The sequence below is a fragment of the Lepus europaeus genome, chromosome 6, assembly GCF_033115175.1.
Source record: "Lepus europaeus isolate LE1 chromosome 6, mLepTim1.pri, whole genome shotgun sequence".
In the NCBI taxonomy this organism is placed as follows: Eukaryota; Metazoa; Chordata; class Mammalia; order Lagomorpha; family Leporidae; genus Lepus; species Lepus europaeus.
The window spans coordinates 29,907,556-29,933,074 of record NC_084832.1 but is presented as its reverse complement, the minus strand read 5'-3'; positions in this window follow the sequence as shown (position 1 = coordinate 29,933,074).

Sequence of the window (25,519 nt, the reverse complement as noted above, 5' to 3'; positions counted from 1 at the left end):
TTAATAATGTCAAAATTAAATTCCTAAGTAAAGTGCAGAGAAAGTGAAATATTGTAATATAAAAATGATGCAACAAAATGCAAACAAAGATCAATCTCAAGGATATAAGTTCATTTCAATGATAGAAAAATCTTAATATGTTAACATATTAACATGTGTGCAGGCCAGAAGTGATGACTAGAAATCTTATAAAAGAATTGGGGGGCTATATAATTCACAAAGAAAGTATAAAATTGCTTGTAAAAGTAGATTTTTCAACTTCACATATAATAAAAGAAATGAAGTTAAAAATATCCTGAGCAACTCTTTCTCATAATTGATCAATAATAAAACCTAAACTGATGACAAATATAAGCTCAAAAGCAGATTAAATTGGAAACCAGGCATTTTTATCAATTTCTTTATAAATGCAAGATATTTTAACTTTGTGGAATATGAAATTATCTGTCAACATCTATCAGAATTGAAAATGCTTCAATTTTCAAGTTAATCTTTGCCAACAATAGGGAAACCTGTCTACACAATCTTATTTTGATAGTGAAAAAATAGAATATAGAGCATGCTGTTTTATCTTGGGTGAAAAGAGAAAACAGATAACATTCATTTATCTGCATATTTTTACAAAGAAATAGATACATCAGAAACTAAACTAATTACCAACATGAGTGGATAGAATTAGTGTAGAAAGGAGTGAGTGTGATGTTCTGTCCTAAAAATCATTTTTATGTATACAATTATCCTTTGGGGGATCATGCTATCTTAATTCTCAAATAGTTTAAAATAAATCACAGAACAAGCAAAATTCTAAAATAGGCAGATGCTATATTTAAAAGTGTTTTGCTCATGTATGCAATCTCCAACTAAAATTTATTGCCACAAATCGCTTGGCTTCATTTCAAGGTTTATTTTCTGTAGTATGAATCTTTATTTTTAAAATTATGTAAATCGTGAAGTACAATAAGTGTTTATAATATGTAAGCTCCGTGATAACTCAATTTAAGCAAACTGGATGTATTTGACTTAATAGTCCCATTATTAAACAAATTAGGTATCCTAATCATGCTGGCTAAAAGTAACATTGGGTATATTTCATTAAAGCATTCAAATTCACTAATACTCAAGAATGTAACAATATATTTCATAGCCATATTAAAAGTGCTCTATAAAATAAGTTGCTTTTCACTTTATAGGCAATGAGTTTTTATAACTTTAGCACTCAACTCCTGATTTCATAACTATGCATTATCTTTTACTGTTCCATGATTTTCCCTCTTGTCTATTTGCATAGATGTGTGTTGTTCTCATTTTTTCATTGCTTGGGTAGCAGAAACATAAATTGTATTATATTTACAAAGCCTTAAGTCAGCATTAAAAATGATAAACAATATTGCTGCATTTTAAAATGTCCCTGTTGAGGCCAGTTGAAACTTGAGGTTATTAAACATCTATCTAGATAAAATATAAAGTTGTTACTTGATATAAGGCTTCATTTTTATAAGCCATCTATGTGCTTAAAATATTGTAGTCAAAAAAATTAAGATGGACTATTATTAATGAAACCCTAAGTAGGTCTTAGATTTGGAAAACTCGTCAAGAAACAGGAAAACTGATATTGAGGCCAAGTTAATAAAAGACAATGATTGTTGTTATACATGTTAGCTTGAATGGATAGGTACATCATTGAGAACCCGGATTCAAGTCTCACATGACAGAGTACATATGATAGCAGGAAGCTCTGTTTCATGATTGTGGGTTTTCATACATGTGAGTGTGTGTGTGTGTGTGTGACTGCTTTTGTGTGCACATAATCAGATGTGTAAGTGATTGAGGACCAAATAGCGTTTATTTGAGTATCAGTGAATCTCAACACTCTAAATAGATGAATGCGGCAGGGGAATAGTGAGCTAAAATGTCATACATTTCTAGTCCTCATAGCATATAACAAAGCATTAGAAAAGCATCAAGCTGACAGAGCTAAGGAGAATATTCTAGCAGTATCACTTAGGGAAAGCACAACTTGGGTAGGCATTTGGCACAATGGTTAAGACACCTTGGGGTGTCCACATCCCGTATCAGAGTACCTGACCCAAGTTCAGAGGCTCCTTTGCGTCTAACCTTGTCTTCTGCTAATGCACACCCCAGGAGGTAACATATGATGTCTCCAGAACTTGTACTTTGGCCCTGTCACCCATGTGGGAGACCTGGATTGAATCCTGGCTCCTAGTTTTGGCCTGGCCCAGACCTGGCTGTTACAGGTATTTGAAAAGTGCACCAGTGGCAAAAAAAAAAAAAAAAAAAAAAAAAAAAAATCATTCTCCCTCTTCCCTCTCTCTCTCTTCCTCTCTCTCTCTCTCTCTCTGTCTACCTTCCACCTTACTTCTTCTCTCCCTTTTAAATAAATAAAAATTAAAAGCAACAGAAAGTGAGAAAATGAAATGTTTAGTAGAGGTTTATTTTCCACCCAGCTACAATCTGGAATGATTCTGCCAAGAAGAGAAACTGCAATGCATATTCCAAGTCTTTCCCTTGCAAAATAGCTTTAATTTCAGTAAACTGATTGTGACATACCTTCCAATCAGAAAATAAATATTATTTTAATTTTTATTTTAGAATATTTTCATAAAAAGTATAAAAACTCCACATAGGAGCTGTTGCTGTGGCATAACTGGTTAGGCCTCTGCCTGTGGCACCAGCTTCCAATATGGATGCTGGTTCAAGTCCTGGCTGCTCCATGTCCAATTCAGCTCCCTCCTAATGGCCTGGGAAAGCAGTAGAAATGGGCTAAATGGATGGGCACCTGCACCCAGGTGAGTCACAGGGAAGAAACTCATGGCTCCTGGCTTCGGGTCAGGTCAGCTCTGTTTGTTGCGACCATTTGAGGAGTGAACCAGAGAATGGAGAACCTCTCTGTCTGTAACTCTGTCTCTCAAATAAATAAAAACAAAAAAAACTTAAAAAAACTCCACATAGGTTTTACACCATTTACATTTAGCTGAATTGCTTGCAGATCTCCCTTTCTGAATACACAGATATATTTCCAATCATGCAAACAAAATTGTTTCCCAAAATTTATAAATATTTCTATGTATTTTATGTTAAGTACCAATAAATCAAAGGCCTGGTGCAACATCATTTGGGGAATGGATATCACAAGAGGAAAGACACCTGCAGGTGTGCTTCAAGGTCACCAAGGTAACAGTCAACCCTGAAGGGTGACAGTTAATCATAGCAGCAGTTCTTTATCCTCAAGGTATTTCTGTGTCGTGAAACTTAATGAGTCTGTAAACTAAGATAGTTTTGAGAACTTTGTAAGATTGTGGATTACTTCATGCTTTGACTCCTTTATAACTTTATTGAATGGGAAAAGTTTTGGGGCCAGCATTGTGGCACAGAGTGTAAAGCTGCCACCTGCAACACTGACATCCCATGTGGATGCTGGTTTATGTCCCATCTGCTCCACTTACAATCCAGCTCCCTGCTAATGGCCTGGGAAAAACAATGGAAGATAGCCCAAGTGTTTGGGCCTCTGTCACCCACATTGGAGACCCAGCTGAAGCTCCTGGCTCTTGACTTTGACCTGGCCCAGTGCTGACCATTGTGGCCATCTAGGGCATAAATCAGCAGAAGAAAGCTCTCGCTCTCTCTCTCTCTCTCTCTCTCTCTTTCTATTTCTCTCTCTCTCTCTCTCTCTCTAACTCTATAAAATAAGTAAGTAAGTAAATCTTAAAGAAGAAACAGAAATAACTGAAATTCTTGAATTCACCTATGTTGCACAATCAGCACAATACTATGTTTTCCCCTGGTGAAGCAGCTAACCCCACATAATTTCCTGTGCTCCATAAATTCCTGTGGTATTCAGCCATATTATTTATACACAGTTCATTTATTTATTCATGTCATAATGGATTCCTATTATGAGTGTATTTTAACACATTGCCATTATTATTTTTCTCTTTAAATTGTTTCATATTCCACCCAAAGAGATGCTTTAAACTGGTTTTTGAGAGACTTTTCTCATGAACCCTTTGTTTTTTGAGATCATCCTTATTTTCTGGCACAAAACATAATCCAGCTTTATATTGTACATTCCACTACTGGAACCCGTAATTTGAACAACCTTGTGTATAGAGAACCATTTTTGGAAACAAAGATCTTGGCTTCAATATATCTGTTGCTATTTTAAATTTTCTCTACTCATTATGTTATGTGAAATAAAGTAGACATAGATGAATACCTTATGTGTTCTCTCATATGTAATACTGTTTAATGCTATGTAGGAGAGTCTGTGTGAAATTTAATATTTGGTTCATTCTTTAGATATAGACATGGGGTGCATTATTTCAGAATAAACTGGGGTTCTTCTTTTCCTCCTCTTTTTTCTAAACATTTAAATCCAAAGCTATTAGGCAGGTGCAGAGTGTGGTGATTGATGAGGAGCCAAAGTTGTCTAACACACCTGGAAGCAAAGCTCAGTTAGGGTGAGGATGGAAAACAAAAACAAAAACAAAAACAAATGCAGCCTAGCAAGTGCTATTAGAAATGGCATAACACAGGAAACTCAGTTTGAGCAGGGGAGATAGCAGAAGTGGAAGCAGCTGTTTATTCTGGAACATTAGAATAGAGCTGAGAAAGGAAGTCATCCACATGGGGAAGCTGAATGGCTTAAGATGTTATTGACTGAGTGGAGTAACCTGGTTACTTACTTATTAGTGAGCTGTAGACATCAAATTTAGGAAGTGGAGGTCTTTCTGCCCAGTTAGAGCCCAAACAGAAGGAATACATACAAATGATGAGTAAGGTGATGTGTAGAAAATTAAAAGGAACAACAAACTGTTGGACTGAACTTGGTCATATCAGCATGAACTCAAAAATTTTAATACATCAACATATGTATATGTAGATAGATACATACATACATACATGGATACATAAATAGATATGGGTATATATATATATATATATATATATATATATATATATATATACCACTATCTCTATTACAATATTTATATTCTACATCAACTGCAATAAACACATCTAGAACCAATGTCATTTTCAGGCTTTATTCTCCACTGAAACAATTCAGGGCTCCTTGAGGAAATGATTCATTTCCAAAACACAAAATGAGACTGAAATATATTCCATGACAGAAAATAAAAAGAGCTAAAAAAATGCTAGGTTTGGGGGTGACACTGTGGTATAGTGAGTAAGGTCGTTGCCTGCAGTGCCAGCATCCCACATGGGTGCCGTTTCAAGACCCGGCTGTTCCACTTCCTATCCAGCTCTCTGCTATGGCCTGGGAAAGCAATAGAGGATGGCTCAAGTCCTTGGGCACCTGCAACCATGTGGGAAGACCCAGAGGAAGCCCCTGGCTCCTGGCTTCTGATTGATGCATCTCTAGCTGTTTTGGCCAATTAAGGAGTGAACCATCAGATAGAAGAGCTCTCTTTCTCTCTGCTTCTCTCTCTGTGTAATTCTGACTTTCAAATAGCTAAATAAACCTTTAAAAATGGTAGGTTTGCCGGCACCGCGGCTCACTAGGCTAATCCTCCGCCTTGCGGCGCCAGCACACCGGGTTCTAGTCCCAGTCGGGGCACCGATCTTGTCCCGGTTGCCCCTCTTCCAGATCAGCTCTCTGTTGTTGCCAGGGAGTGCAGTGGAGGATGGCCCAAGTCCTTGGGCCCTGCACCCGCATGGGAGACCAGGAGAAGCACCTGGCTCCTGGCTTCGGATCAGCACGGTGCGCCGGCCGCAGTGAGCCAACGAACCGCGGCGGCCATTGGAGGGTGAACCAACGGCAAAAGGAAGACCTTTCTCTCTGTCTCTCTCTCTCACTGTCCACTCTGCCTGTCAAAAAAAAAAAAAAATGGTAGGCTTATGTCAAAGGGCATAGAAGACAACTTTGAGATACTCACTGTGGAATTTGAGCATCAAAATCATAATTAAATATTAAATAATGTAAGAATTTAGGAGTCAATACTAATATAAATAAATGAATAAATAGAACTGTTGATGAGAAGTCTGATAATATCACCATTCAAAATGATTATTTATCATGAAAAGGAAAGTAGGGAAATGATAAGCTTAGAATGGATCTTCTTGACATATCAATCAAGAGATCAAAGTCGATAAAGCAGCGGTAGTGTTGTAGCCCAACAGGTTAAGGCCCTGGCCTGCAGCACCCTCATCCCATATGGATGCCTGTTCAAGTTTCAGATGCTCCACTTCTGATCCAACTCTCCACTAATGTGCCTGGGGAAGCAGCAGAGGATAGCCCAAATCTTTGTACCCCTGCACCCATGTGGGAGATCTGGAAGGAGTTCCTGGCTCCTGATTTCAGATTGACTCAGATCTGGCCATTGTGACAATCTGGGGAGTGAACCAGCAGGTGAAAGACATCTCTCTCTCTGTCTCTACATCTCTCTGTAACTGCCTTTCAAATAAAAAAAAAACTAAGTCTTCAAAAAATCAATAAAGCATTAAAACAATGAAATTCTCTGCTGCTGATAGAATTGAATGGAAGGGGTACAGTATTACTTTTATATTCTAGCACAAGGTTTGTAATATAGATATAAAAATCATGCTAAAATTAGCATCCCAAATTAAAGGCCATTATATAAAAAACTGGCTTTTCTAATTATCAAATATCAAACTTAAAATTATAAAATTAATAAAGTCTATAGGCCCACTGTATATAATAGTGACTATTGTTCATTACAATATTTTTTAAAACTTCAAATTTGCCAAAAGAGTAGTTCTAAAAAAAAAAAAGATTTATTTATTTATTTGAAAGGCAGAGTTAAAGTGAGACAGAAGTAGAGGAAGAGCCACATAGAGGTCTTCCATCCACTGGTTCACTCCCAAAATGGCTGCAATGGCCGGCGCTGAGCCCATCCAAAGCCAGGAGCCCGGGGCCTCTCATCCCCCATGTGGGTACAGGGACCCAAGTATGTAGGCTATTTTCCACTGCATTCCCAGGCCATAGCTGAGAGCTGGATCAGAAGTGGAGCAGCCGGTACTCGAATAGGCACATATATAGGATGCCAACACTGTAACCAGCGGCTTTGCCTGCCAGGTCACAATGCTGGTCCTGAGAGTAGTTCTGAAGTATTCTTATTACACAAAAATTTAACTATATGAGGTGAGAAGACATTATTTAAGTGTATTATCATTATTTCACAATGCATATATTAAAGCAACATGTGTCAATTTTATGTAATTTTGTCAATAATACAATAAAAAACTATAAAAACAGGCCGGCGCCGCGGCTCACTAGGCTAATCCTCCGCCTTGCGGCGCCGGCACACCGGGTTCTAGTCCCGGTCGGGGCACCGATCCTGTCCCGGTTGCCCCTCTTCCAGGCCAGCTCTCTGCTGTGGCCCGGGAGTGCAGTGGAGGATGCCCCAAGTGCTTGGGCCCTGCACCCCATGGGAGACCAGGAGAAGCACCTGGCTCCTGCCATCGGATCAGTGCGGTGCGCCGGCCGCAGCGCGCCTACCGCGGCGGCCATTGGAGGGTGAGCCAATGGCAAAAGGAAGACCTTTCTCTCTGTCTCTCTCTCACTGTCCACTCTGCCTGTAAAAAAAACAAACAAACAAACAAAAAAAAACAAAAAACAAAAAAAACTATAAATACAAATAATAAAATGATAACAAAATGATATTTCCATTTGTCAGCAACATTAAAGTCATGGAAATATTGAAGACCCGTTTTAATTAAATAAAACTAAAATGACATAACAAAAATGCATCTTTTCATTTTGTATTGTATCCTTTTGTTTTAATAGATTTAACTGGAATAATTAGAGAAATTTTAACGAGTCTTAGGAATAGATGATATTAATATATCAATATCAATTCCTTATCTTTATGTGGTTGTGTAGGAGAATGTCTTTATTAATTAGAAATATACACTAAATGTTTTGTGAATGATTCAGCATCATGTCAGCAAATTATTCTTAGATTATTCAGAGAAAAAATACTTTGTAACAGTCTTGTAACTATTAATAACTTTAAAATTGTTAATTAAAACATATAGTTCAGTCTCATTTGTGAACAAACTGGTTAAAATGTTTTAGAACAATTAAAACTATTTTATTTTTTTCTTTTTTAGTTCCATCTAGAACTTATTTTCCATGACTAGATGGTCCTCATTCATTTACACAATCCATCATAAACTGGTACAGATTATGTGTGAGCAGCACTAATTCTAATATCATCATTTCCTCTGCATGGACATTTATTTTAGAAAAGTAGTATTCCTCATTTTCCACTCCTGATTATTAGCAGAGGCAGAACTACTAATAACAATAATAGCTTTACTTTGTGATGCTATTTCATGTACAGAGCAGGTTCTCATTCAATAATACCAACCAACATATTTGATGAATTATTAGTATGTAGGTCAAGATATTAACCCCCAGAATATGAGGGCAATGTTGCTCAAAGTCAGGCAGAAGAATGAAGGAACTTGCATTGACCCCTAGTTGGACTGCACTTAATAAAAACATGAAGGATGGCCGGCACCGCGGCTCACTAGGCTAATCCTCCGCCTTGCGGCGCCGGCACACCGGGTTCTAGTCCCGGTCGGGGCACCGATCCTGTCCCGGTTGCCCCTCTTCCAGGCCAGCTCTCTGCTGTGGCCCGGGAGTGCAGTGGAGGATGCCCCAAGTGCTTGGGCCCTGCACCCCATGGGAGACCAGGAGAAGCACCTGGCTCCTGCCATCGGATCAGTGCGGTGCGCCGGCCGCAGCGCGCCTACCGCGGCGGCCATTGGAGGGTGAACCAACGGCAAAAGGAAGACCTTTCTCTCTGTCTCTCTCTCACTGTCCACTCTGCCTGTCAAAAAAAAAAAAAAAAAAAAAAAAAAAAAAAAAAAAAAACATGAAGCATGGCCATTTGGTACAGAGTTGGGATGCCACTTAGAATGCCTACATCAAACATAGGAGTGCCTCGCTTCTAGTTCTGCTCCACTCCTAATACAAAATTCCTTCGAATACACACCCTGGGATTTCTGTGTATCTTCATCTATGTGTTTCTCTGGTTTCAACTAAGTAAAATAAGTAAAAAAAAAAAAAAAATCAGTAAAAAATTTTAAAAATGGCAGTCTCAGTACTCCCCAACTACCATAGTGTTTTACCACAATGGAATGTCATGAAAAGCCTTTTTTTGGGGGGGTGGGGTACAGGTTTGTCTTTAAGGAACATTTCTGGTGGTCATTTAATTGAAAATGCATGCTAATCTTTCCTGTGAATTTTGATTGAATTATAAGTGTAGGTCATAAATCGTCAGAGAATCTGCCTCCTTTGTTCACCCATCTATATATCTTGTGGCACATAAACTTTGATAATACAACATGGAAAGATATTGGGATAATTGGGGAAACATGTTGTAAACATTTATGGTGACTACCTACCAAGATAGAAGGTGTGGATAGGTTACTAGCATAGCATCTTCACTGTAACAATCACTCCTTCCAAACTTATATGCATAACAAGATCCCTGCCTGAACACAATGAATCACTGTAAGGCAATTTACTCTCTGTATTCACTTTTGTATTTGCTTAATTGCTTTCCTACATCTAAAGTTCAACTATGTATATTATCTAACTTTTAATCATAAATCATGTAGAATAGGCTCATTTAATTTATTCCATTTAACACAGAATAGAGAACAAGGGGACAAAAAAAAAGTTACCAGGTTAATATCATCATATAGGTCTTTATTTTTATTGTTTGTATTTGTTATTATTGATTGATATTGCTTGAACAATTGTATATATTTTTCTCCTAGGACTTTGATAGGACAAACTATCTTGGATTATATTAAAAGTAATTTGAATCTGGAGAAATTTGTGGATTTCAAATATGTAAAATATTTTTAGTCCATAGAAATTAGATAGTTCTTCATTCATATAGATATTTTAATGTTTCTTGTTTTTAAAATAATGTTCAGTATTCATACTGGACACATTATTTTATGTTTTTCAATATTCTTTATTTTTTGCATATGCTAAAATGATGTCCTTTTAAAGTCTATTTTCTTACAGCTTATGGTTGTATAGTTTTTAATGTGAATATATATTCATAAATATTTTCATTTGTAACATCTCATGATTAATTACGTGCTACAGTATTGGCTGCAAAAGATGTTTACATATTTGTTTGGAGTTTGTTTGCTAGGGGCCTTCAGTATTATCCACCTGGAAATACTTTATTTCAGAATTTATGTGTTGGTATAATTATGGGGGTATACATTCAACTTCAACTAATCGAAATATTTGATATAGGCCAAAGTTGTCACCATCAATGATTCCTTCTATTTTAACTTTGTTACCACTCTGCTTCATATAGCATTAGTATTGTAGCAAGAGACCTGTATTTTCCTTATTGTGCTGCTTTTAGGAGGGGGGAGATTCTGGGATATTCCATTATTTCATATAAAATAACATTTTATGAAAAATGTCACTCACAGTGTGTATTTCACGTTGTGCAAAATTAGATATTCTATTTTGTCATGCAACACATACCTTATACATATCTGAAGTCTACACAATTATCTGTTGTCTCCACTTTATGGGCAAATAAGTGTATCTATAAATGCATATCATTAAAATATCTTTTTGAATAAAATTTTGTAGATATGTCTCTAATGGTTTCTGCTTTCCTGGGATGATTGGCAAATCTCTTGTCTATTAAATAACATATAATTTACAGATAGTTAAAACTGTTACTTTTTAACCACAATGATTTCTTATTTTAATTATTGAGAAATATATGTATTATATGTCTAGTAAGTGTTAGATAACTTGTTCTACATATTTCCCCTTACAGATGAACTTCATTCCATTACAAAGCTAATGTCATAATAAAACAATGTGTATAATTTATAAGGAATATGGTGAATAATAAAATATGTTTTAGACTATCTCCAAATATATTCACAAGGTGCTTGAATACGTTACCTTTCAAACAGCAAAAAATTCCTAAAATTTCAACTAAATAAAAGTTTCTTTTGGTGCAGAACAGAATTTGATATATATATATATATATATATATATATATATATATATAATTTTTCACAGTATGCGTTACTTTTTATTAAATTTATTTATTTATTTTGAAAGTGTTACAGAGAGAGAGAGTAAGAGAAAGAGAGAGAGATCTTTTTTCTGCTGGTTCACTCCTCAGATGGCGCTAATATCTAGGGCTGGTACAGGCCAAAGTCAAGAGCCAGGAGCTTCATCCTGGTCTTCTTTGTGAGTGGCAGGGGCCCAAACACTTGTGATATCTTCCATTGAATTTTCCACGCCAGCTGGGTACTGGATCAGAAGCGGAACAGTAGGGACATGAACAGGCACCCATATAGGATGTTGGCATCAGAGGCAGCAGCTTTATATACTACGCCAGAAATCTGCCACCTCACTCCCATCCCCTCGTCAACTTTTTTGAAACTCCCTTAACTCCCTTGAATACATGTATTTCAATGTTTTGTCCTAAATCACTTATCTTTTAACTCCATAATGGGCAAACTTTTTGATGTATCCTTGTATTTGTTCAATTTGCTTTGTATAAATTTGAATACTAAAAATGACCTTATCATATTCAGTATGGTACACCACAAATTAAAATAAGTACAAAACAGTATCTTCTATGGTCTAAATAGTAGTTTCCCCACATCATTCATATGCTGAAACAGGAGTGGAAATGCAATATTGTTAAGCTGATACAGCCTTGTTGAGGTGATCAGGTCTTATTTTAGAATGATGACCTTAATTTTAAAAAAAGCCTGAGGAACTTTCTTTAGGCTTTGTCCATATCTGTCAGCTTGTCATTAATCATCTCCTTAATAGTACCACAAATCTGTATTGTAAACCAGTGACATTGCTCAAAATAGCATCATTTAATATTTTATCTGCAATGTATAGCAATCAGCAGAAATATCCTTTTTCAATCCAAGAAGAAATTTGACTTAGAAACCAATAAAAGGTTAAATAAATTGTTTATAAGCCACGGGTAAATGGATCATGATTTAAATTTTAATCTATATCAAATATCAAGTGTTACCCAAAAGAGAAAACACAAATACATTAGGACATTTTCATTAATAATGTCAAAACTCTACAAAAGTTGACAAAAATATTATAACTTATTTTAATACAGTGTTGCATAAAGTTTTTTTTTTCAGTTTACTGAGCATATGTAAATAGGTGAAATACACCTGCAAATCATAATAAGAATGAGACAAAATGTTATACAAGACTGGTTCATTGCAAAAACAGGCAGCTGGATCATAAATATTCAATAAGTATTATGAATATTACACATACATATATTTCCATATCAGTCATGCTTTTAATTGTGAGCATTTTATATGTAGTTTGTAAATGACTTACTATTTTTATTTGAAGGGCAGAGAGAGAGAGAGACAGGGAGAAATAGACAGAAAAGCAGAGACAAAGAGCCAGATGGACATATCTGGTTCATCTTCTTTTTTTTAAAGATTTTATTTATTTTATTTGAGAGATAGAGTTACAGACAGTGAGAGGGAAAGACAGAGAGAACGGTCTTCCTTCCATTGGCTCATTCCCCAAATGGCTGCAGTGGCTGGAGCTGCTCAAATTCTAAGCCAGGAGCCTGGCGCTTCTTCCCTGTCTCCCACGTGGGTGCAGGGGCCCAAGGACTTGGACCATCTTCTACTGTTTTCCCAGGCCATAGCAGAGAGCTGGATGGGAAGTGGAGCAGCCAGGACTAGAACCGGTGCCCATATGGGATGCTGGCGCCACAGGGAGAGGATTAACCTACTGTGCCACAGCACCTCTGGTTCATCTTCTAAATGCCTGCAACATGCTGGGCCAGGCTGATTCCAGGACCCAAGGACACCAGCTGGGTCTCTGTCTGTCTGCCTCTCTGTCTCTAACTCTTCCTCTCTATTTCTCATTCTCTTTTCAAATATATATATATATATACATACATATTTATATATTTATAATATATATACATATATATATATAAACAATATAACTTTTTTTCTTTTTTAGGAATTTATTTTTAAAGATTTATTTGTTTATTTAAAAGGATGAGAGAGAGAGAGAGAGAGAGAGAGATCTTCTCTCTGCTGGTTAACTCCTCAAGTAGTTACGAGGGCCAGCGCTGGGTCGGTGAATCCAGGAAAATAGGAGGTTCATTCTGGTCTCTTACAGTGGTGCAGGGGCCCAAGGACAAGGGCCATATTTTACTGCTTTCTCAGGCACATAATCAGAGAACTGCATCAGAAGTGGAGCAGCTGAGACTCAAACAGTTGCCCATATGCTACATTGGCATCACGGGTGGCTTAACCTGTTCAGTCACAATGCTGGCTCCTCAGGGATTTCTTAATACAGTAGATTCTCAGGCTCACGGTAAATGCATGGTAATTACTACAACGTAATTCTTATAATTTCTCTTGTTAATGTGATATTAATGCAAAGGGAACTGACTTAATGTAGTTCATAGATACAACTCTCAGAATAAATTGATACTTCACTTCTTCCCTCCCTCCCTCTTTTTCCTCTCACCCTTCCTTCCTTCCTTCCTTCCTTCCTTCCTTCCTTCCTTCCTTCCTTCTCCACCTAATTTATTTTTTGACATATTTTGATTTACATTATAATTAAATTTTAATGCTACATTAAATAAAATGTTCGAGGAAAATGTAAAAGTACCCTAGTTCATCAGGAATAAAGACAAGAACTATAAACAGTAATCAGTAAAAAATATCACCATTTCACTCAAACACAGTAGATTGTAAAATAAATACAGACCATTGAACCATAGTAGTGTACAATTTTTAAACAATGGTTTGACAAAGATGAAAAGAAGTTTGGAAAACTACATTTGCAGCAGTACTGATACAGAAAGGCACTTTTTTTTTTCTTATGTCTTTCTTGTCATATTTTAGCTCCCATATAATTTACCTTATAGTGCTATACTGTTTTACTGGCTATTCCATAGTTTAACAAAATATGCAAAAGTTAGATTTATATTTATTGCACATTCTATTGATGTGTCCATAAGAAAGTATGTTTTTACCAGTTTCTACTTTTCTGATTTTGTAATATAAGTTTTTAAATACCAATATAAGCTAGACATAGGTTTTGAAGGATATGGATTAAGAGAACAAGGAATTTTAGCTGTGAGGGTGCTACACTGTATACAAATGTAATATTCTCTTATCTTTCCTTAACTGGAAATTACTATTTAATAATTTCTAAGCTTTATACAAAATATAAAGTATTATTGGCAATAAAATTTAGTGTAATGAACTGTGGGGCATGAGCGCGGCCAGGCCAGGCCAGGCCAGGCCAGGCCCGGAGGCTCCGCATGCGCAGTTGCTCCAGGGTGCCCCCGCCCGAGCTGTGCGGAACGAAGCCATGCGGAGCCAAGTAAGATGGCGCCCAGAGGAAGTAAGATGGGCGGAATCCAAAGTTGTTTACCACTAAAGCTAATTGGCTGTGCAACATCAGTAACTAGTAACAAGTGTATAGACATAGGGCTAGTCCTATAGAAATCCCCCCATAAGGTGATTTTTTAAGTGATTGGTTGGCCCTTAGCCCTGCCCCAATGACTCTGCAGTTTTGTGTTATAAAAGGTACTATTATGTAAAAGGTGACTGAGTCCTTGCTAGACTTGGCTCCCCGCTGCGTCTGATTGTCTCCAGGACCGGACCAGGAGGCTGGGGAACGGGCGAGCGGCGCACTTACCTTTCCTCGGACCCAGTCCATCCTTGTACGGGTGGACTAAGACCCAACATCTGGCGCCCAACGTGGGGCATGAACAGTTACTTTTCGGCCGAGGCTAAGCGGTCTCTCAGGGTAAGTGAAAACCTTAGTATGGTTTATGCAATTTCGTCCCAAAAGGACCTGGCCTTAAAGGCCTTACGCTATATGTTTAAAAGTGTCTGGGTAGCTGTCATAACCTTGGCCCTTTGGATTCAGACGGCCAATCTCTTTTCTTGGAACACTTGGTCATGGGTGGAAAAACTCACCCTTAAGAGGGAGAGACACTTTGATACCGCCCTTAAAGCATCCTTCCACCCAGACGCTATAACCCTAGCTTCAGAGGGCGAGAGGGAGAAAGAGGAAGTGCAGGACTTGGGAGAGCCTAAAGCCTCAGAGGAAGATGGCGGGGAGAGAAAATGGGCTAAGTTTGATCAGAAATGCAGAGAGCCTGTGGAGGCACGAACTGTTGAGGTAAAAACAAAAGTAAAAATCGTCCCGCCTAGCCCATCCACCCTTGAAGGGCCGGGACCACCCCCATACCTCCCCGGGGCAGAGGCGGCCTCCCCCTATGTAGAGCCAGGGAGGGAGCTTTGTGATCTGGGCACTTATGATTGCCCAGGAGGGGAGAGGAGAAATGAGGCGACCTTTGCGGAAGCTTATCCGGTGGACATAAAGCAGCATAGGGAATTAAACTCTGGGCCAGGGAACCTGCTGCTTCAGGCCTACCCTGTTAATTTAGCTCCAGGTGGCAACAGAGCTCTGGAGTGGTATCCCTGGAAAGCGAAGGACTTAAAGGAGCTTCGCAAGGCAGTGGTGGAAGAAGGGCCAAATACCCCCTGGGCCCAAACCCTGCTGCAAGACATAGCCTATCACCCATGTGTCCTGGAGGGCTGGTTGGACGTGGCCAAGGCAGTCCCCGCGAGTTTCCAGTTCATAAAGTGGTGCGCCTTCTTTAAGGAGGAGTGCTGGGTGAGAGCCGAAGCTAACCCAGCAGCCCAGCCAGCTATCCCTATTACATATGCTATGCTGGCTGGGACGGGGGAACTATTCTCTACGGGGATCCAGCAAGCTGTGCTACCTGCTCCGTACCGTGAACAAGTGAGGCAGGCAGGACTTAATGCTTGGTACAAGCTGGATGAGGGGCCCACCGAATCTCCCATCGTGAGGGTGCGACAAAAGCCAGGAAAGTCACTGCCAAATTTTGTAGTTAGGGTCGAACACAGTCTCCGTTGTAAGTTGCTGGCTGGGGACCTTCGGGATCAGTTTGTTAAAATGCTTGTTTGGGAAGAAATGAATGCTAATCATCTGAAGGCCTGCGCTGGCCTGAGGGAGGCTCATAAATCTCCAGAGGCAGTTAAAACTAAGGTGGAGCTTTCAGGTGTGGCGGCAACCCCTAAAAGCCCAACACTGCCTCAATGCACGGCGCCTCCAATTCCGCCCATGTGGCCACCCCTTTATGGTTATTCACCTCCCTTGAATCGCCCGCCGCCATCTTGTAAACAGCGTGCCTACTCAACCCCACAGCCAGTCCTGCTAGGCCCCGACGTGCACAGTCTTCCCCGTAAATGGGGGACCATGGCTTTTCTCTGCACTCTCTTCCAGTCAGTGTAGCCTGTTGCACCCGTGCAGGCCACAGCTAGATACTCTAGGGAGACTAGTCCTTGGATTGCTTTTTTCCTCTCCATTTACAATTCAATGCTGTCCTCACTAGGAGGGGGAAGAAAAAATGCCTTTGGCTACCACTGGCCTTACCTAAAGGAACAAAAACCTTCATCCATTAACCCTTTCCAACCTAATGAGTCTTTATTTGCAGTTAATGAAACTTTTTCTCCAGCACTACGGAAGTCTCATTCCCTGCGGCTTTGTTTCTGATGTGTTTCCCTGTCCTAAGCAATGGGCTCCCATGCTGATGACCAGCTCTTTTCTGTGCTGCTGTAGTTAACTTATCTGAGAGTTTGCACGTGTCTTAAAGGTTTCGTGTTTTATTGGATTTGTCTGTCTTTAATGTTTAAGTGATTACCTAACTCTGATCAGATCTACCCCACAGCTTTGGTTAAAATACTCAGGTTATATGTACTAGTTTTTGGCTGAGTGGTTTGACTCTCTAACAGTTTAAATTCTCAAATGGAGTCTAACAACTTTGGGACTTCCAGTAGGATCCCTGGAACTCTCAAAGGATGGGACTCTAAATTTGTTAAAGTAACAACTGTTTGAGTCAATTCAAATTATGCAAAGTATATTAAAATGTTGTGAATAATGTCAGACCTATGTTGTATTCATGTTCTTGCTTTCCAGCTACAGTGGTCTTATAAAAATGAGAGTAAATTCTGTGTATACAAGCCCTTATATTGTTAACTAAAGTAAGCCAATACAGATTGGTTCAGAGAATTAAGTTAATGCCAAAGCCCTTCGGTTTGCTTGGTAGCTCACTTGCTCAGTTTTATGCTTTAAACTTGTTTCTCTTAACGATGAAGATCTTTTTTCAAAGTTGTAAACATGTACTAGTGTCCATGTTTGCTGTCCAGGAGGAGTTAATGGTGTGGTATTCATTAATAACTCAGTGTCTTAAGTAAGCCATCTAGGCATCAATGCTAAGCAAAATGTGGGAAAATGTATTGTGTACTTTTCACATCTTAAATTCAATAAGAGAAACTTTTTGAGTTTGTTAGCATGCATTCTCATAGACTGTTCATACATGACAATTCAAGACTATGTAAAAGTAACTACAGGTATAAAGTTTCAGGTGTGAGCAAGTCATGAAAGGTTTTAAAAGGTTTACAACTTTAAAATTGTTTACAGAGTTTTCTTTAAGTTACGTGCTAATGCCAAAATTACATTGACCTAAAGTTGAAGTAAAAAATGTGTACTAATGTTGGCAAATATCTTGAAATGGTCTCAATCGTAAATCTTAATCTGTTTTTGCAAAAACTGTAACGTCTCTTTTTAACAGTGTCTGCTTAATGGGTTACTCTGCCATTTCTAAAGTTAGGTCCTTTTTAGCTCTGTTAAATAGTTCTAAGTTATGTGAGGATTTTGTGTACTAACTCTTATGTTCAAGGTGTTTATTTCTGATTTATTCAATAACAAAAAAAAACAAAATTCATGTTCTGTCAAGGTAATCTATTATGTACTCTACTGTCTCTGTTAAGTTCAAATTGATAAAAAGCATTGTTAAATACCTTTATGATTAGATCTGGTTTAAAAGTGTTAAGATCACCCTGTCTAATGAAGGGTTATCATTTCAGGATGTTAAAAAATTCTATTCTAACCAGATACTCTAAGTTCTCTTGGCACCTTTAACAAACTTTCTAAAAATCAAAGTTCTAAATTCTCTAAACTTTTGGTATCTCCAAAAGGGCCCCTGGAGATGTCAAAAGATATGTCTCTCATCTTTTAGAGATAATAACCAGTAATAACCAATTGGAATGTTTAAATTAAAAGTACTGCCAAGACGTAAAATGATTCAACACTCTACTAAAATTCCTTACAACCCACAGGAACAGGCTATGGTGGAAAAAAACCATCAATGCCTCAAAAAAGTTATTAAAACAAAAAGGGGGAGTGGCTACCCCCCATCTACAGTTACATAAGGCCTTGTTTACCATCAATATTTTAAATTTTTTGAAAGGGTCAAGGGAGTCAAGGTTCCAAAAACATTGGGGACATTTAACCCCTAAACCTCAGATGCTTGTTAGATGGAGAGACCCTCTCACCTGACTCTGGAGAGGGCCTGACCCGCTGATTCAGTTGGGAAGAGGATTTGGCTGCGTGTTCCCCATAGGGGAGTTAACTCCAATTTAAATACTGGCCAGAAATATCAGGCCTATGCCCGAGGCAAGTAACAACCCACCCAGGGAGCAGTTTGCCCCTGAGGGAGATCCCCTTGTCTTTCCTCTTCCAGAAATGGATGGAGATCCAGAGGCAGGTGATGATGCACTGTGATCCTGACAAGAAGTGCCCAGCCCAGTGACGGGGGATTCGATGACCCAAACGAGATCATCAAAACACTTCAGGAGGACCTGAAAAACACGAAGAGAACTCCAAGAAAGCCTCTTTTGGACGGGCCTTAATGGACTCTTGCCCTACCTCTTCTCTCTTCTTGGACTGCTTCTTGCCCTGCTTTTAATCCTTGCTATTGGCCCATGCATAATGAATAGGCTTATACAGTTTATACAACAGCGCATAGAGGCAACAAGGGTAAGACAGGTTGAGGTTCATTACCAGAGGCTGCTAGCCACAGAGGGCTACGATCCCCTGAACTGGGGAAGCGCCCCCGGTGCTCTCCACATTGCCAATGACGGGTAAGATTCCGGATGGACCGGAACAACCTAAGACAGGCGGTGGAGAAAGCTCACCACGCCCCCATAATTACAAGTCTCGCGACACCCCAAGACGGGTAAAGCACCCAGCGTCCTGCACCAACCTAAGACAGGGCTCATGGCCAAGCTGCCTGGGTTACCAATGACGGGTAAGGGCAAGGACGGCTGGGGGCAACCTAAGACAGGGATCGCGTGCTAAAACAAAAAGGGGGAATCTGTGGGGCATGAGCGCGGCCAGGCCAGGCCAGGCCAGGCCAGGCCCGGAGGCTCCGCATGCGCAGTTGCTCCAGGGTGCCCCCGCCCGAGCTGTGCGGAACGAAGCCATGCGGAGCCAAGTAAGATGGCGCCCAGAGGAAGTAAGATGGGCGGAATCCAAAGTTGTTTACCACTAAAGCTAATTGGCTGTGCAACATCAGTAACTAGTAACAAGTGTATAGACATAGGGCTAGTCCTATAGAAATCCCCCCATAAGGTGATTTTTTAAGTGATTGGTTGGCCCTTAGCCCTGCCCCAATGACTCTGCAGTTTTGTGTTATAAAAGGTACTATTATGTAAAAGGTGACTGAGTCCTTGCTAGACTTGGCTCCCCGCTGCGTCTGATTGTCTCCAGGACCGGACCAGGAGGCTGGGGAACGGGCGAGCGGCGCACTTACCTTTCCTCGGACCCAGTCCATCCTTGTACGGGTGGACTAAGACCCAACAATGAACTATTTTGGAAATGAAGAATTGTGTGGGTGGTATTAGGGAGAAGTGTTTCTTATTGTCTGGGTTTTAAGTTTTGTTGCCTTTCATCGATTTACAGCAGCAATTCCCTGCATGATCTGATCATTTCAAATTCTCAAAGGTTTGAAAACAGCAAGAAACCTTGTAAGAGTGATTTAAAAACTCTTACAAATTCCTAGCTTTATTTCTCAACAATGTCAAAATTCTACAAGTTACATGTGGTCATCACAAAGGGAATAGTCCTGCATCTTTATTGTGCACTGATGGCAAGCATTTTTCATCTCTGTCAGATTTGAGTGAATAAATGCATCAGAGAACTATGTCTGTTGATCCTGGGCACATTTGACATATGAATCACATTGGCTGTAGCAAACTTGAAGATTGGCAGTGACAGTCAGTTTTAGGTCCGTGAATGGCAGCAGCTAAATTGTCAGAACAACAGTCATCAGGAGACACAGCAGACAGAAAATTACGATGTTTTATTTGAATACTTCCAAGGGCCTGAGTGGAAAGGAATCGTTCAAATCATAAACATTGAACAGTGTTTTTACAAAAGCTCCTAAGTTAAGGCCAACCTTCTGCATTGTTTTAGAATTAAGTATATCTCTTTTTATTCCTTAAATATATTTTCCTAAGAAAAAATGGTTATAAACATAAAAGTTATTCAAAACAGATTTTTAGGATGGCATATGGACTATTTCAAGCAAATTTTAGTTTCTCCAAAATTTTACTTGCTAAAATATTACCAATAAATGCATTAAATCATAACTATATATTGTCAAGCTCACAACTGATCAATAATTAATTGGAAAAATTATTTAACTTGTAAAAGAATACCTGCTTATGTAATTTAATGGAATATAGCCTGCAAATGAATACACACAACATATTTTTTATAATTTAATATAATTTTAAGTTCAAAGCATCAATTTTTTTTAAATAAATATTGGAAAGCACCAAACATAAGTGACTTGCTAGTAACACTGCCTTGATACTTATATTTCAGCACTATAACTAACATAGTGAAATTTGTAGGCAGGTAGCTAATAGGCAGAGAGAAGTTTAGGATTGCCAACACCCAAGCACATGCATGGCTCAAATCTCATCACCTTCCATCCTGATTCAACATGGGTGAAGATTTGTCACATCCACTTCCCATGATGCAGATAAGCCTTACTTCCCATCAAGCACCAGATGCCATGACTCCTTCCTGGAGATCACCACATGCACTTCAGCCCCACCCAAACCCTTTCTCCCTCAAACATTGAATCAGTCCCCAATGCAGACCAATCATATAAAAAGGATTACTCTGTTCTGGATTGTCCACATCAATGTCTGAGGGTGTGATTTCCCTTAGCTTTTTCGTAATCTTGCTAACTTCTATCTATGTCTGCTGCTTACATCTTTAGATGCAGGGAGACAAGAATCTGGATCAAGTCTAGATAGGGATCTCTCTAAATCCAGCTGGGATCCAGATCCCCACAATAGAATGTTGCTAAAGTGCCACCATTCATTTAGTCAACACATAGCTTTTCAATTGATTTTCTTCATGAACTACAAAGCATATATTAAATTTACAAAAGATGTTGATATCTAGACTATTGTCCTTTCCTTTTCAAAATTTGAAAGTGTGAATAAGAAAGGAAAACTCCAGGCGTTATTCAGTCTATGCGAAAGAATGGGGAGGAAGAGATGGAGCAGCAGTAGACAAGGAGGAATTATGGGATTAAACTATTGGAATATAAAAGTTCCTGCAATAAACACATATAAAAATAAAATTAACATATCATTTCCTTTTTTTTACATCATTTATGGTATTTGTGGAACAAAAATAATTTCAACAAGTAATTTACAACAAGAAGAAATTGCCCTATTTTTTAAAAAGCTAAAAATGATAGAAAAATGTTTGGTACCATAAACTGGTTCAGAGACAACACCAATATCTTGAGAAAGAAGTAGACATGCATGAAAAGTACCAGAAACACCTACTGAAACAGATTCCCTGAACTGACAGCATTTCTGATGCAACAGGTCTGGAATCAGCTATTTCTAACCAGTTGATAGAAATGCTGCTGGTCTGAAGAATGTACTAAGAGAACTCCATCTCCTGGGGTGTGTGCTTTGGAATCAATGCTTATAATTTGTCTTTTTTTTTTTGACCGGCAGAGTGGACAGTGAGAGAGAGAGAGACAGAGAGAAAGGTCTTCCTTCTTCTTCTGTTGGTTCACCCCCCAATGGCCGCTGCGGCTGGCGCACCGCACTGATCCGAAGCCAGGAGCCAGGTGCTTCCTCCTGGTCTCCCATGGGGTGCAGGGCCCAAGGACTTGGGCCATCCTCCACTGCACTCCCGGGCCACAGCAGAGAGCTGGAATGGAAGAGGGGCAACCAGTAAAGAATCCAGCACCCTGACAGGGACTAGAACCCAGTGTGCTGGTGCCGCAGGTAGAGGATTATCCTATTGAGCCGTGGCGCCAGCTGACACCTAAAAGACTTTCAAGTGTCATTTCTTATAAGTGCTAAAAAAAACTAGAATTACTACAATTAAATATTTTATTGAATATTTTAAATTAATAAATCACTATAAGAGCTGGCATTATGGTGTAGCAGGTTAAGCTGGAGTCTGTGACATCCGCATCCCATGTGGATGGCATGCAAAGAAAAATAGCTACAGGCTGCTCATGGATATTAGGATGTGGACACATTGGAGGGGGGCATTATTCAGTCTATGCGAAAGAATGGGGAGGAGGAGATGGAGCAGCAGAAGACAAGGAGGAATTATGGGATTAAATTAAACTATTGGAATATAAAAGTTCCTGCAATAAACACATATAAAAATAAAATTAACATATCATTTCCTTAGTAACATAAAATGATTTATAGTAACATAATATTTTTAAAAAATCTTAATTTCTTCCTGTTAACATAAGATACAAAATTATCAGACAGCTGTAGTTAAATGAGGAAACTATATCTTCCATCATTTAAGATAGATTGACTTAAAGATTCTTACAGCAACATTTATTTGCAACATGTACTTATGAACACAGTGACATGAGATTAATGAGGAAATCTAATTTTAATAAGGAAATAATTTCTATAATAATTAATACTTTTAAAGGCCAAAGAAAAATTCTTTGGTTCAAGTACACATGAAGGCATTTGAAATCATTAACCCTGATGTTTATCTTACTGTTTCCATAAAACTAATTGTACCCAAAATTCAGTGTTTGAAGTTAAGTGTTTGAAGTTACATTATCAAATTTATATCAAATTGATTAATAAGACACCATTTGCTTCCTTATGATCCTTCCTAATGACTAATGACATGCACAAGAGATTTAAAATGGTTAAGGAATCATCTGATAAATACATAAAATATCACCATACCAAATATTTTACATGCATTAGCTTGAGACTTACACATCCAGATGATAGTCTTTGAAATGCTTTTTCAGTATACTTAACGTACATTTTCTATTAAAATGGCTTATTTTGCTTTGCTTTTTATGTCACATGCAAATAATTGATTAACCTGTAAACTGTGAAACAGAATGCAACACAAACTTTGTTTGAATTATAACTTTTAACGGAAAAAGTAGCTTTTTATACTGTCTGGAGAATTTGATTATCTCTTATGGTTACTTAGATCAGTATAGACAATTAGAAGACAATTGGTAACTTATTATGGACTAAATGAAAAGATGAATGCAGAACACTTCCCTATTTACTCACCTTTCAGATTATAATTCCAGATTACCTAATATGTGTTTTCCTTTTACCAGAAATCACTTCTGCTATACCACATGATCATAAAACATAAGTATTACTATGAATGTTTTCAAGTCAACACTTAAAAACATCAGTGAAAATGTTAGTAATTCTTTTCAGTTTTTTTTCCTAATCCACATATCCAACTTGTTCTTCAAATACTCTAATAAAAATCCTTAATTAGCACTCTCATTTTCATTTCCATGCCTATTATATAGGTTTTCTTGCTATATCTATTAAAATTGTACATATTAAATTCATGAAATTGAATTCCTTAAGCAAAATTAAAAATATTTAAAATGAAAAAAAAAAAAAGTTTCTGGGGACAGGTGTGGTGGTGTAGTTGGTAAAGTCTCTGCTTGTGATGCCAGCGTCCTATATAGGCACTGGTTCGAGTCCCAGCTGCTCCACTTCTGATCCAGCTTCCTGTTACAGGGCCTGGGAAAGCAATGGAAGATGGCCCAAGTTCTTGGGTCTCTACACCCTTGTGGGAGACCTGGAGGAAACTCCTGGGCATTTAGGGAGCGAGGTAGTGGATGGAGGATCTCTTTCTCTTTCTCTGTGCCTCTCCCCTTCTCTGTGTAATCTGACTTTCAAATAAACAAAATAAATCTTAAAGGGTAATTTCTGCACTGTGAAAAGCTGCAGGTAATGGTGATGGTTTAAAAGCTTGGGTCCATGCCACCTCTGGGGGAACTGTGGGTTGAGTTCTAACCTCCTGTTTTTGGTCTGTCCCATCCTTGGCTGTTGCAGGAATTTAGGGATATTCTTGGTTATCATTAAGCTTGAACTATTTATTTTTCTTAGAAATGTGTATTATTTGCTTTCAAATATCATATTTTGGTCATGTTATTCTTAATAACTTTTAAGTGTTCTTTATGTATTATCGTCATATATTATGGATACTCACTGCTGCCTTCTACCTATGTTACGAAAATATTTTCTAATGGTCTGTTATCTTCAATGAGAGATGTTGTATTGTGTTTATTTATATTTACGAATATTTGTCTCAGGTTTTGTGTCTTACAGAGTTGTATCTTTCTTTGTGTAGTGAATAAAAATAATACAATTAGAGGGTGCAGGGTTTTTTGTTTGTTTGTTTATTTGTTTTGTTTTGTTTTGCTTTTCATTTAGGTTTTTGTTCTACCTCGAACTTGTTTCTGGTGGTATGAATAAGACTCATTCATTCCCAAATCAATAAAGAAAAATAGGTTGTGATTAGCAAACTCTACTTTTGCTATCTGTACTCTTTGATCTCCTATTTTTGCTATTTATTGAGATATATGGTCTTGTATTAGCTTGAATGTTAACTTCTCTGAAAAATATTATTTCCTGAGACACATTGCCTTGTCCAATTCCTATGCAAAATTTTGTGCTTTCTTTCTCATTTATATATTTATCTATGACTTCAGTAGTGTGAACCTCTAATATAATGAAATGCAGTTAAAATTAGGAAGTGTTTGCTATTGGCTTTGTGAAGGATGCTAAAGAACCAACAATATTCCACTGACCCCAGCAGGTCCTTATCCAATATTTTCACTTCTCATTCCTCCAGTTAAATCTATATCAGCCAACCCACTTCTACTTGAACCAGGGGCCCAATTCACTGTGTTTAAAACAGAATCTTTTGGCATTGAGATAATCTTAATTTCTCAACACTATTCAAGAATATAAATTGTGAAAGCTTCCCAGAAGAAAAGTAACTTTGATCTTCCAATTTCTAACTTATAAAAGTCTTCAATTTCTTTTTCTACTATAAAATTTATTTCTGGTTATTTTCAAGTAGCAATATTTTTAAACAAAAATACAAAGTCATGGCTTGTGCACAAATATTTCATTTATCAAGATCACGAGTAGGGCTGGCACCGTGGCTCAATAGGCTAATCCTCCACCTGCAGTGCAGGCACACCAGGTTCTAGTCTCAGTTGGGGTGCCGGATTGTGTCCTGGTTGCT